General features: G+C 41.5%; 1 protein-coding gene across 12 annotated transcripts in view; it reads left to right on the forward strand.

Moving 5' to 3' along the window:
• LOC106561659 (CUGBP Elav-like family member 2) overlaps positions 1 to 4,757 on the forward strand; it is a 55,759-nt gene extending 51,002 nt beyond the window's left edge. For all 12 annotated transcript variants that reach the window (XM_014125817.3, XM_014125819.3, XM_014125820.3 and 9 more), the window contains exon 14: positions 225 to 4,757. The gene's annotated coding sequence lies outside the window, so the exon portion shown is untranslated. The remainder of the gene's footprint in view (positions 1 to 224) is intronic.
• The last annotated feature ends 7,777 nt before the right edge of the window (positions 4,758 to 12,534 follow it).

Consider the following 12,534-nt stretch of genomic DNA (forward strand, 5'->3'; position numbering starts at 1 on the left):
TCCTGTGTCAAACCTGTTTATTGTTCTGTGTGTGGGGAAACGCTTGTCCCTGATTTGCAGTTATGTTATGTGTGGTGACTGGCAGCTGTTGGTTGATTGTGCCTCATGGTTGAAAGGTTATTGTGCTGTGGCTCTGTCTAACTTCTCTCTCTTTTTCTCCTCTCCCCTCTCTTTCTCTCTCTCCTATCTACATCTCTCTCCGTGTTTTTTCTTCCCTTTTTTAGAACAAATCTTCATGCCTGTTTGCTCATCGTTAGCCTAGCATGTCCTCATGGTGTTGAAAACCGACTCCAAACTCCTCTTCCTCCCGGCTACTCATCCTCCCACCATTGTCTCTAAAGCTCGCCTGACCAATAGGCTACCTGGGCACACACCCCGCTGACCTTTGACCTATGACATTTGACCTTAGCTCAACATGATTGGGTGTGTCCAAAATGGCACCCTGCTCCCTATATGGTGCACTGCTTTTGCCCAGAGCCTTTTTGACCAGTGCAAGTTACTGGACTATATAGGGAAGAGGCTGCCATTTTGGATACAGAGCTGATTTTGTTTATGCATGCAACTTTGTTTTTCTTTTTTCCTGTATAAAATGTGAGGGGAGGTCGGTCAAGCAAAATCAATGTGAAATCTTACCTGCGCTCATTTCATTTAAAATACTTTGTTTTTGTACATTTTCTGCAAATGCAAAAGAAAAAAAAAAAAAACTTGTTTTAAAAGCCTGTGGGATTGTTATTTTTGTTTTGTAATTTGCTTGTTTCTGTTGCTCGTTTCTTTTTTACCTCTTCTCTCTCAGTATAAAGTTCACTTGAAAGTTTGAATACAGGGACTAGCACAGCGCTGTGCTACTTTGTGCCATTAGTAATACGTCTGCTTCTGAAACAACAAAATAATGCTGTGTCCAAAATGGCACCCCCATCTCCTATGTAGTTCACTACTTTTTACCCAGGCCCTGGGCTCTAGTCAAAAGTAGTGCACTATGTAGGGAATAGGATACCATTTTAGACCGCACCCTAAGACCACTCGACTCGCGACACTTATTAAAACTAGTGTGAATATAAACCAGAATTGCCCCTCAGTGCTCTGTTAGGTTTTCACATTTTCAATTTTGTCACCAAGGCTGTTTAAAAAAAAAAGTGACTCTTGGCTTTCATTTAATTAATATATGTGTATTTGCCTATTTTTGTTTTGTTCTTTTTTTTTCTAAAATATTTGACGGCACAACGGAGGTAGATTTGCTCTTGACTACTAGGGGAAATTACTACCTACTATGAGTCTGAACTTTTTTTTAGAAATGATTCACAAATAGACAATCTGTGGTTTAAATGCACACTTAGATTACCTATATTTTATACCATTGAATCTATAGAAGTTTAAAGCTAAGTAAAACAGAAACCCAGGTTAACTTTGGGGTTCTTTTTGTAGATTATGTTGTAATGTCATCTAGGGTCTCAGTGTATATGTTTTTAAATGGGTTGGGGGGGGGGGACTGTTTGCTCGGTCAACACAACACAGCCTTTCAAGAAAATAACTGTCGTTACTAGCGGTGATGTAATTGATACTTACATGTGTTGTCAGAATTCCTTTCTGGGTTATTTGCTATTTTTAACCTCTGCAACTTTTTTTCAGTTAAGTAGATTGTCATTGTCTCATCTTGGGGAATATATATGACTAAATTTAGTGTTTTTCCTACGTTAAAAGAAAATAGTTTAAATTTAGTGTTAAATTCTTACGGTCTTGAGATTTTTTTGTTTGTTGTTGTTGTGAATTTCTTGTTGATAATTTCATAAATGGATGTTTTTGCTTATGGATGCCTCATATTGCAAGATAATGTCTGTTACCACAGAAGACAGACGGGGCGTTTTTGTTTAAAGTGCCCATGTGTCAAACTCGCTTTTTTAATTTTTTTGGCTTTACAATATGCTGTCATGTGAGTGCCCAATTTCTCAACACACTTTGTTCTGTGACAGTAAGAACACTGGGAGCCCCTGAACGTGAAATCACACAGGGGAATTTTTATTAGATCTCGCTCTCTCTCTCTCACACACACACACACACACACACACACACACACACACACACAATGTATTTGTTGGTGATAAGATAGTTGAAATCCAACATTTAAAAAATTAAAGGAATTTTCTATTCAAAACGGTCACACAGTATCTGTGTTAACTGTTGAACCTACCCCCCCCCCACACACACCAAAAGTGTTGGTTTACAAAAGCATTCCATGTTTCGGCATAGTTTACTACTCAGAACAGAAGTGTCTTGATTGGGTTGATAATGGACCAGCCTACTTTCTGTTAGTTGTACTGCAGAGATGATGGGACAGCGCAAATCATTTACATCCAGCCCCCCCCCCTGCATCTTGTTCCCCGCCCCAAAGAAAGGTTCCCCCAAAAATATGCTTAACTGGTCCCATATTCACAAAGCGTCTAGGATCAGGTCCCACCTGTTCATGTCATCTTATTCATTGTATGATACAAACTCAAAAGCTGATCCTAAATCGGCACACCTATACGGCGCTTTATGAATATGACCCAGAAGGCGCTAAACAAGGGTCGTCAACTCAGGGTCCTTCGTGTTTGAGATTCAGCTCTGTGTGGAAGATGCCAAGCACTGCCTACGGTGTCTTTTTCTCAACAGACTTGGGATTAACAAGCCACAAAATGCTTTTTTTTCCAGTTTTGGTTAGGTTTTTTTTTACTTGCAAATCACCCAAGATGGCACCAGTTTATTTTATTTTTTAGCTTGAAAGTTCTAGCAGCACTTTAAGTTTTGAAGTGTTTGTTGTTGAATGGTAGTGATTTGGTTTTGTCTGTTTTATAAGCAGAAATATTGGAGGCAATGTAAACTTTTATTTTTTTTGCAAATCTGTTTTTTTTAAGCATGGGTTGGTGGCACTTCCCAGAACTACTAAGGTACCACTAATAAACATTATTTTATGTTGAATAAGATGGGGAATGTGCTTTTTGCAGTGAGTTTTTCTATCCCAATATACAACACTCAGTGCCATATATCTAGAAACTGCCTACACAGATGCTATTAGGCCTTGGTTTAGGGACTAGAGATTACTGCAGTTAGGAACGCTCAGTTTGCTTTTCTTATAATATACATACCAGTGTGTCATTAAGGCTAAATCACCCGCTGATGTGTTTCCCACTTTGTGATGTTATTGCTTCAAATGGTACGTGATGTACTGAATTTTAACACATTGGCAAGTAATTTGTGAATATTATCATACATTGAACAACCCAACCCTTTTTGAAGACAAATCACCCTGTTAGTGAGTGGACAAAGTTGAGTGCTTTGCGGTACGGTCACAGACAATGTATTGCTATAATATGAAAGCCTAGTTGTTGGGTAAAATGGTAAAGTTACTGTATATTGATTTGATTTATTGATTATAGAATAGTAATATCCTTTTCACGTTAACCAAAACCTGGGTAGTGTCGCATTATTAACATTGACTATATAACAGTTTGTTAAACAATTTGGTATGTAGGCTACAACAAACTGTTAACAAATGTTAGTAAATATTTTAATTGATTATAATGGGTAGTTATACAACTGTATTGTGAAGTGTTACCGTAAATGTTGAAATATAAGCACAATATAAAAATCACACATGGGTCAGGGTATAGGAACTAGAAACTCTCACTTCGGGGGCTTCCGTCACAACCATCATTTTTAGGACTAATTCCAAATGGCACCCTATTCCCTGTGTAGTCCACTACTTTTGACCAGGGCCCATTTAAATCTGGTCAAAAGTAGTGCACTATGTAGGGAATAGGGTGCCCCGTGCGACTTTTCTCAGTATCTATCACTGGTCACCGTTTTTCTATTCTCATACTCTGAAGTGCTGTTTGACAAAGTGTGGTAGCTTTGCATCGCTTAGATATTGTCTTGGTCAAAAATCTCTGTCCTTTTTTCTGTACCGTTTTTTTTTTCTTATCTGATGATTTAATAATTGATAGGACTTCATGTTCTTCTCCACATAAATTATTTGATAGATGTTTGTTGTCTTGAGAAAAGCCAAAGTCGCGGTCCATCTTCATGCTGATCTGTAAAACATTTACAGTAGGGATTTTGTTTTTAATTAAACTTTTGAAATTTGGGTGGGATTTGAAGAAAAAAAAAAAGACAAACTGGCTCTTTCCAATTTCTACAATACTGGTTGTGCATATGTATTTTGTACCAGTGAAGCTTTTTTTATATTGGAAATAATTAAAGAAAAAAATATATATTGGAAAAAAAAAATGTCTGTCCTCTCTAAGGCCCTTGCCTTGAATGTGCTAGTCTTGAGTTTGGCTTCTTGGTGGTCGTCAATGATAACATTTCTGATAGTAGTACGTTTTTTTTGTTTTTCTTAAATAAATAACCTTAATATTGATTTAATTAACTTGCTTTCTACATGTTCCTCACTTTGTTATTCAGTTTCTATATTGGGGGGGGGTGGGGATCCTCTAAAATCGTGGTCAGTTTCATGTTAGTGCTGTGCTCTGTCCACATGGTTATTAAAAATGACCATCTGGGCTTATTATAGACAACTTGTATGGATAGATAAATGTCTTAGTTTAATATTTGTTTAGTTTCTGGGCTTTTCCTTTTACCTGTTGGTAGATATTTCTATTTTTCCCCATAGAAGCAGTGGTGTGTAGTTGGAAATCAGTCAATGTTTTATTTGGTAAATGTTTGTTCATGTGTGGTGTGTTTCTTTGCCTCTGTCTCCAAAATTAAACCATTTTTCCCTAATATTCAATGTGTCTGTGTGTTGTGTAGTCCCAGTGCCTGTCCAGTGACGTGACAACATTTACAAACTCCCCAGTGTCTGTCTTCCTAACTTGTTTCTTTCCATTGTCCCTCTTTGCTTATTTATTTTGTTTCCAAGCATTTGCTGATTTTTATCATTTGAGTTTACTGCTATATTATTACTAATATACAGTAGCCTATGGACATAACATATTTGTGGGGCCATGAGTGATTGTGTGTTCTGTTTTGTTCAAAAAGAAGCCCTGCAGGTGAAGTACTCATCGTCTGAGGATGCCACCAAATATCTTGGTATTCAAGATGTTTACAAACTACTGAACTGCAGCGTTTTAAGTACTACTGAATAAAGGGCAATGAACAACTGATGTACCCTTTGCCCACACACTATTGGACAAGGCTATTGTGTTTATACGGCATTGGACTATGCTCAGAAAGACCCAGACGCAGGCATGTGTTGTGTACCATGATGACCACATGACTATTTTAAACCAAGTTATTGTAGATCATGATGAATGTGCACTGAAGTGGCCACTTCACAGGGCCAAGATAAAAAATAAAAAAAATGAGACCAAATGGGGTTAATGTCTAAAAGTACACAAATCTAAACTTTTTTTTATTACATTCCGATTGTATTCGGTTACTAATGGGTTATATAGTATCATGAACATAAATTGGCTGCTAAGTAAACATTAAGAAGCAAAATAACAGTTGCAAATGAATGTTAAAACGCTGGTTGTTTTGCCCAATGCAATGTGTAGATGACACTAGGCTACATGCTATGTTGGAATAGTTATTTCACAAACTGTAGGTTATACACAGCCAATCTATAGCTACTCAATTTCCTGTGAGCTGCAGTAGGCCTACCGCAAGTGGTTAGATATGGTGATTGCTGTTACGGTGCAGCTTTAATGGCTACTTCTAATAAAAAAAAAATACTTACATAATGTAGGCTAGGTAATTCATTAATTCCCTTTGGTCTGGACATTGAACTCCACACACTGTCAGTGAAAGAGTATGTTCTAACATCTTTAATTAAAACTGTTTCTTATATTTGCTCAGCAGTGGCTTCCTTCTGTAGTCTTTTTGCCTTTCACGATAGTCAATTTGGATTTGTTTCAACTTTATTCCATCTTTGTACTTGTTTATGCCAAGTTTCTCAAATGAGGTTCTCTTCAGCTTAACTGAAGACCTGAAAAAAGAGAGACGAATAAAGACAGTCAATATTACACCAGCACTATAAACCAGACAGGATCGAGCTTATTATACTATAAACCAGACACGGATCGAGCATATTATACTATAAACCAGACACGGATCAAGCTTATTATACTATAAGCCAGACAGGATCAAGCTTATTATACTATAAGCCAGACAGGATCAAGCTTATTATACTATAAACCAGACAGGATCGAGCTTATTATACTATAAACCAGACACGGTCAAGCATATTATACTATAAACCAGACAGGATCAAGCTTATTATACTATAAACCAGACAGGATCGAGCTTATTATACTATAAACCAGACAGGATCAAGCTTATTATACTATAAACCAGACAGGATCGAGCTTATTATACTATAAACCAGACACGGTCAAGCATATTATACTATAAACCAGACAGGATCAAGCTTATTATACTATAAACCAGACAGGATCGAGCTTATTATACTATAAACCAGACACGGTCAAGCATATTATACTATAAACCAGACAGGATCAAGCTTATTATACTATAAACCAGACAGGATCAAGCTTATTATACTATAAACCAGACAGGATCGAGCTTATTATACTATAAACCAGACACGGTCAAGCTTATTATACTATAAACCAGACAGGATCAAGCTTATTATACTATAAACCAGACAGGATCAAGCTTATTATACTATAAACCAGACACGGTCAAGCATATTATACTATAAACCAGACAGGATCAAGCTTATTATACTATAAACCAGACACGGTCAAGCATATTATACTATAAACCAGACAGGATCAAGCTTATTATACTATAAACCAGACACGATCAAGCTTATTATACTATAAACCAGACAGGATCAAGCTTATTATACTATAAACCAGACACGATCAAGCTTATTATACTATAAACCAGACAGGATCAAGCTTATTATACTATAAACCAGACAGGATCGAGCTTATTATACTATAAACCAGACACGGTCAAGCATATTATACTATAAACCAGACAGGATCAAGCTTATTATACTATAAACCAGACAGGATCAAGCTTATTATACTATAAACCAGACAGGATCGAGCTTATTATACTATAAACCAGACACGGTCAAGCTTATTATACTATAAACCAGACAGGATCAAGCTTATTATACTATAAACCAGACAGGATCAAGCTTATTATACTATAAACCAGACACGGTCAAGCATATTATACTATAAACCAGACAGGATCAAGCTTATTATACTATAAACCAGACACGGTCAAGCATATTATACTATAAACCAGACAGGATCAAGCTTATTATACTATAAACCAGACACGATCAAGCTTATTATACTATAAACCAGACAGGATCAAGCTTATTATACTATAAACCAGACACGATCAAGCTTATTATACTATAAACCAGACAGGATCAAGCTTATTATACTATAAACCAGACAGGATCAAGCTTATTATACTATAAGCCAGACAGGATCAAGCTTATTATACTATAAACCAGACACGATCAAGCTTATTATACTATAAATCAGACACGATCAAGCTTATTATACTATAAACCAGACAGGATCAAGCTTATTATACTATAAACCAGACAGGATCAAGCTTATTATACTATAAGCCAGACAGGATCAAGCTTATTATACTATAAGCCAGACAGGATCAAGCTTATTATACTATAAACCAGACACGGTCAAGCATATTATACTATAAGCCAGACACGATCAAGCTTATTATACTATAAACCAGACAGGATCAAGCTTATACTATAAACCAGACAGGATGAAGCTTATTACACTGTTTGATTTACCTTCTTCTCGGCTCCTGAAAAACTTTTTCGTTGCTCTGGTTCCAAAATGAGAATGTCCATCGGCCTATCCGCTTGCTGTAGAACTGCTTGAAAGTATTTCCCCTGATCCCTCGTCTTCAACTCTGAAACGCCACAGATGTATCCACAAGCTGTGGATTTTTTCTCATAGTTTTTCCCCCCAGGTGATCGACGTCTTTGGAAGGTAGTTGGAAGGTTTGAACCTAACAAGAACACTCTAGTCAATGGCCAATAAGAGTCCTCTAGTTTACATTTTATTACTTGATGTGTAACCCTTCACCAATTTAAAGTGAATTTATTTCGTTTAAAATCATACAGCAAGGTGTGCAGTGTATTTGCAGAGGATAACACTGAAACATTAAAACACTTGTTTCCAAAGTGGTCCTCGATGATAATGGTGTCTATTCATTCGGGCTTCCAAGGGCAAAAAATTGTCAGACATTTTAGGTACAATTCTACTAACAGCATACATAGTTAACAATTCAATCAGTATGTGCAAAAAAGTATGGAAATGTATGTTTTAAAATGGTTGTACCTGGGGTTGGGCCTGGGGTGTGGACTGGGGTTGGGCCTGGGGTGTAGACTGGGGTTGGGCCTGGGGTTGGGCCTGGGGTGTGGACTGGGGTTGAGCCTGTGGTTGGGCCTGGGGTGTGGACTGGGGTTGGGCCTGGGGTGTGGACTGGGGTTGGGCCTGGGGTTGGGCCTGGGGTGTGGACTGGGGTTGGGCCTGTGGTTGGGCCAGGGGTGTAGGACTGGGGTTGGGCCTGGGGTGTGGACTGGGGTTGGGCCTGGGGTTGGGCCTGGGGTGTGGATTGGGGTTGGGCCTGTGGTTGGGCCTGGGGTGTGGACTGGGGTTGGGCCTGGGGTTGTACCTGTGGTTGGGCCTGGGGTGTGGACTGTGGAGGAAGAGGTTGGGACAGCGTATGGGGTTGGGCCTGGGGTGTGGACTGTGGAGGAAGAGGTTGGGACAGCGTATGGGGTTGGGCCTGGGGTGTTGACTGTGGAGGAAGAGGTTGGGACAGCGTATGGGGTTGGGCCTGGGGTGTTGACTGTGGAGGAAGAGGTTGGGACAGCGTATGGGGTTCGGCCTGGGGTGTGGACTGGGGAGGAAGAGGTTGGGACAGCGTATGGGGTGTGGACTGGGGAGGAAGAGGTTGGGACAGCGTATGGGGTGTGGACTGGGGAGGAAGAGGTTGGGACAGCGGATGGGGTTGGGACTGTGGAGGAAGAGGTTGGGACAGCGGATGGGGTTGGGACTGTGGAGGAAGAGGTTGGGACAGCGGATGGGGTTGGGACTGTGGAGGAAGAGGTTGGGACAGCGGATGGGGTGTGGGACTGTGGAGGAAGAGGTTGGGACAGCGTATGGGGTGTGGACTGTGGAGGAAGAGGTTGGGACAGCGGATGGGGTGTGGACTGTGGAGGAAGAGGTTGGGACAGCGGATGGGGTGTGGACTGTGGAGGAAGAGGTTGGGACAGCGGATGGGGTTGGGACTGTGGAGGAAGAGGTTGGGACAGCGGATGGGGTGTGGGACTGTGGAGGAAGAGGTTGGGACAGCGTATGGGGTGTGGACTGTGGAGGAAGAGGTTGGGACAGCGGATGGGGTTGGGACTGTGGAGGAAGAGGTTGGGACAGCGGATGGGGTTGGGACTGTGGAGGAAGAGGTTGGGACAGCGGATGGGGTTGGGACTGTGGAGGAAGAGGTTGGGACAGCGGATGGGGTTGGGACTGTGGAGGAAGAGGTTGGGACAGCGTATGGGGTGTGGACTGTGGAGGAAGAGGTTGGGACAGCGGATGGGGTTGGGACTGTGGAGGAAGAGGTTGGGACAGCGGATGGGGTGTGGACTGTGGAGGAAGAGGTTGGGACAGCGTATGGGGTGTGGACTGGGGAGGAAGAGGTTGGGACAGCGGATGGGGTGTGGACTGGGGAGGAAGAGGTTGGGACAGCGGGATGGGGGTTGGGACTGGGGGAGGAAGAGGTTGGGACAGCGTATGGGGTGTGGACTGTGGAGGAAGAGGTTGGGACAGCGGATGGGGTTGGGACTGTGGAGGAAGAGGTTGGGACAGCGGATGGGGTTGGGACTGTGGAGGAAGAGGTTGGGACAGCGGATGGGGTGTGGACTGGGGAGGAAGAGGTTGGGACAGCGGATGGGGTTGGGACTGTGGAGGAAGAGGTTGGGACAGCGGATGGGGTGTGGACTGTGGAGGAAGAGGTTGGGACAGCGTATGGGGTGTGGACTGGGGAGGAAGAGGTTGGGACAGCGTATGGGGTGTGGACTGGGGAGGAAGAGGTTGGGACAGCGGATGGGGTGTGGACTGTGGAGGAAGAGGTTGGGACAGCGGATGGGGTGTGGACTGTGGAGGAAGAGGTTGGGACAGCGGATGGGGTGTGGACTGTGGAGGAAGAGGTTGGGACAGCGGATGGGGTGTGGACAGTGGAGGAAGAGGTTGGGACAGCGGATGGGGTGTGGACTGTGGAGGAAGAGGTTGGGACAGCGGATGGGGTGTGGACTGTGGAGGAAGAGGTTGGGACAGCAGATGGGGTTGGGACTGTGGAGGAAGAGGTTGGGACAGCGGATGTGGTTGGGACTGTGGAGGAAGAGGTTGGGACAGCGGATGGGGTTGCTGGGTGCCTGGGGTCTATGTCGTTGTTGTCGTTAGATTAGAAAACTGTATTATGCTCTAATTAAGAAATGATTTGTGCAGCATAAGACAACAACCAACATACATACAAAAACAGAAGTTGAATCACAAACCTTTTAAAAACAGACCTGCAACATGATTTAAAAGTAGTGCATTACACCTCAAACATTTGCTTTTCTTCAGTCTGGAGAAAGATGTTCTGATGTCTGGCTGATGTTACAGGGACAGGAATTTACTGCAGGTCTCACCGTCCTTACTGATGTGTGTATCCAGCAAACGGATGATAGAATCTTCCGGGGCTGATTTAGTGAAGATTTACAGCTTCCTGTATTAGCGTAAAGTCACCAGTTTCTGCTCGTCTACATGCTCTTATGCTCTCTCTTCCCCTACTGTATTTATTTATTTTGCTCCTTTGCACCCCATTATTTCTATTTCTACTTTGCACTTTCTTCTACTACAAATCTACCATTCCAGTGTTTTACTTGCTATATTGTAATTACTTCTCCACCATGGCCTATTTAATGCCTTTACCTCCCTTATCTCACCTCATTTGCTCACATTGTACATAGAATTATTTTTCTACTGTATTATTGACTGTATGTTTGTTTTACTCCATGTGTAACTCTGTTGTATGTTGTCGAACTGCTTTGCTTTATCTTGGCCAGGTCGCAATTGTAAATGAGAACTTGTTCTCAACTTGCCTACCTGGTTAAATAAAGGTGAAATAAAAAGAAATAAAAAACGTCTGAAGGATGTGACTGGGTTCCGCTGACAGGACATGCGTCAGAAACATCTTAATCTCTCAATTTATCCATGTGGACCTGAGACAGAGAGACGCCTTGTGGGGGTTTTAGAATCTACGGAATGGGAAGCAACTGAATTGAAGAATTTAACTGAATAAAATCAATATATACGATTGGAGTTTAATCATTTATAGCCTACAATAATTAGTCTAGGTAGTTAGTCTTACTTTTTAATTGGAAATAAACTGGTTTACCCTAGTTCTTCGGGCTTACATTATTGATTATGATGGATTTTTCTGAATAATTGTGTTGGCAGCCAGTTAGACTACAAGGTCACGGTGTGTCACAAAAGTCCTACAAGTAGACCTTTTACTCAAAGATTAGGCTACCATATGCCGATAAATATGTTATGCTATTCCTATTAGATTAGATATTGACCTACTAGACAAAGATTAGAAGCTCTTACCTTGAAGAAAACCTATATAGGGGACTGCAGAAAGATATTATGTATGTAGGCTAACCTATGTATTTGTGATCAGAATTTCCTTTCACTTTAATTATATTTTAAATGTGGAAATACCTTATAGACTAGGCCTACTCGTCATAGCTCTGCATTTGACCAATCATCGCCTACAGGGAAGTTAAGAGAGATTCAAAATGGTAACAACCGTAGCTCAACTCAGACAGCTACAGACTGTAGGTTAAACGAGACACAAATACACTGTCACCATCTGTTGTTGACAAGTGTAACTACAGTTAATATACAGTATAAATTGATGGATGAATCATAAGTATATTGTAATGAATAAGAACTGTTTCTAACCCAGTTCCCTCATCTCTGATCACCTACAAAACCACAACTCATATACCATGATGTGTTTTTCATTCAAATAAAAAGTAGCAAATATCTACTTAAGTTATCAAGAACAACCTCAACCTCTCCCTCAACGTTAGCAAAACAAAGGAGCTGATTGTGGACTTCAGGAGGAACCAGGCTGGACACGCCCCCATCCTTATCAACCTGCCGCCGTGGAGACGGTCAATAACTTCAAATTCCTCGGCGTACACATCTCAGAAAAGCTGAAATGGTCTAACCACACGGACACCGTAGTGAAGGCACGACAGCGACTCGTCAACCTCAGGGTGCTGAAGAAATTACCCAAGGGCCCTCAGTGTTCTACAGGAGCACCATCAAGAGCATACTGTCGGGTTGCATCACAGCCTGGTACACCACCGTCGCGGACCGCAAGGCTATTCTGAAGGCGATACGTGCAGCCTAACGCGCCATTTGTGCACACTGCCAACAGGTGGTGTTATGTAGGATCTTCGAAGTTTTGTTCTATGAGATA

This window comes from Salmo salar, chromosome 10 (assembly GCF_965601325.2).
Source record: "Salmo salar chromosome 10, fSalSal1, whole genome shotgun sequence".
Lineage (NCBI taxonomy): Eukaryota > Metazoa > Chordata > Actinopteri > Salmoniformes > Salmonidae > Salmo > Salmo salar.